The 2,351-nt window shown below is 33.4% G+C and overlaps 1 non-coding gene across 1 annotated transcript; it reads left to right on the plus strand.

Moving 5' to 3' along the window:
• The first annotated feature begins 1,697 nt into the window (after positions 1–1,697).
• LOC149551483 (small nucleolar RNA SNORD34) lies at positions 1,698–1,778 on the plus strand. Its single transcript, XR_016353504.1, has one exon. It is a non-coding gene; the product is annotated as a small nucleolar RNA SNORD34 (small nucleolar RNA).
• Positions 1,779–2,351: the final 573 nt, after the last annotated feature.

A 2,351-nucleotide genomic window follows, 5' to 3' on the forward strand; every position in this document is an offset into this window, starting at 1 on the left:
AAATAGAAGACCAATATACTTAGAGGAAGTGAGTAGTAAACCTAAACAATTACAACAAACCTACTTTGTTTCCCAACTCTAGGACAAACTTTACCATCTTTATTTTTTCTCTACATCAATAATAACTTTAAAATACAAACTAATATTTAAGGGTCATTATAATAGTAGACAAAACTATATATATGGGACTAAGAGCCACCATAAAAGTGGAGTACAAACACAATCACACAACACAAGGGCCACCCAATCAACCCTATGATATTTTAAACCTTTTTGATGTGAGATCTTCTATGATGGGCCTTAAAAAGGGCTTGTTGTTTTGTCTAGTCTTGCCTCTTGAAACAAGGTAGTTGTTGTCCACTCTTACATTGTCTTTATACTTGATACACATATCATTCTAAGTTTCACATTCCACGATGTAGTACCACTTATCTTCACTACCTTGTTGTTGCAAATATACATGTTTTCATTTTTTACTCCTCCTTAGGCATTCTACACTTGTTCCTTTGACATCCATGATAATGCATGCAATCCTCAATGAACCATCACTATTATTACCATCTACTTGATTTATGTTCACAATTCTGTTCTTATGGTCTATGATAAATTAACTTTTTGTCATAGTATGACTTTCTTTTGACTTATTTATTTTGTCCATACAACAATCTTGTACTCTTCTCTTACATATTTTTTCTTTCATCGACGCTTAACTCTTACATTTTCTACGAGTCTAAGTTACTCATGTTGTTGTTATTGTTTTGTCCATTTATTCTTCCTCTATAATCATTTTGGACCAACAAAGATTCTTTGTCTTATATGTCATTTTTTTAGTAACTAAATCTCCACCCTGTCATCAAAATAGAATAACCGTTTTTTGACAAAAAATCTTATGTAAATTTTTAACAAATTAATTTTAAATCTAAATTTTGCCCTTCCATAATTGAACACAATTGTCAAATATGATAATAAGTTTCTTGATAATGTGATCCACAAGATTCCAAACCTATATAAAAGACAAAAATATAATCCTAATTGAAATTACCTTGACTAAATATACCCTCGAAGACTTAGAATATTACTACCATCATATTCCTCTACCCACCACCATATAAAATGTTTTAGTTTCCTCAAACCTTTGATAATGAGAGCACTAATTTGGAAAGGGAAGTTACTTTTAGTGAAACCCTAGCGCTATTTTAGGAATTGTAAGGCCCAAATTGATGTAACCATTAGGGTTTGTAAATTTTACGCTGCTTGGGGTCGAAGATGTTCCTCTACTTAAGGTTTGGCAGTGACGGAGTGTATATAATCGACTTCCATGGTGGTTCAGGCATAATATTTTTCCGTTTGGCGTTCTCATTCAGGCTAAGGAATTTTTTTTTGTTCTCGTATCTGTTAGGGTTTCTGGCTTTTCGGTTTAGGGATTTCTTGTGTAGGTCTGGTGCTTCTGCGAATGGCGATAAATTAGAGTCACTGGTGTGCTTTTCAAAATCATAGCATATACAGCGCTTTACATCGCCTAGACTGAAACCGGCGAAAGTATTGTGGTCTGTCATAACCAAATTGACGGAGCGCGAGCTCTGCCGGGATATTATTATCTGTAGTCTGTAAGCTTTGTCGTTTTAATTGCGGCCTGTTTTCTGACTTTACTTTCGGTAGGGTTTAGTCATTTGATTTGTTGAAGTAATAGGTTCTTGTTGGCCGGTGATGAACTCATATTACCTACATTGTCTGATGCAATTTGTGATTTTATCCTGTTGAAATTTTCTGAGGCCAAATTAAGAAGTTATTTGTTGTTGTTGTTTTTCCACCGATTGTCCTAGGTTTTTTGATTCCTGGATGTTTTAGGTATTGTTCCTTGAATATTTTAGAGTTTCGAGTTAGTGGTTTAAAATATAAAATCTTAGCATTGCAGGAGGAATTGCCATATAATTTTTTAGCAAGTTTTCAGGGATCTTTGAATCAAACTTAGAACTAAAAGTTGATTTTGTAAGCCCTTCATTTTTACAATACCATAAAATATGTCCACTACTCAATTTTCTTCAAATTTAATCGTCGGTCTTGTATTGTAGTTTATTATTATTAATTTCTTTGATATTTAGCCGATAGGCTATTATATGTGAGACTTTCATGTAAACCTGTCCGTCCCCTAAAACAACTAGTTGTTTTTGTTATTGGTTTGCATTCATTGCGTATATTTCAATAACTGCGATATCTTTTATTATATCACAATCCGATTTACAAACTAGATATGTGATTCGATTGGAACAAACTAAATATGTGATGTGAGAAAGCGAAGTTCGCAGAGGCTCTCAGATATCACCGCTTCAAAAGAAAAGTAACCAGAAGTG

Source organism: Cupressus sempervirens, chromosome 6, assembly GCF_028749045.1.
Source record: "Cupressus sempervirens isolate cs-2001-9-10 chromosome 6, ASM2874904v1, whole genome shotgun sequence".
Classification (NCBI taxonomy): domain Eukaryota; kingdom Viridiplantae; phylum Streptophyta; class Pinopsida; order Cupressales; family Cupressaceae; genus Cupressus; species Cupressus sempervirens.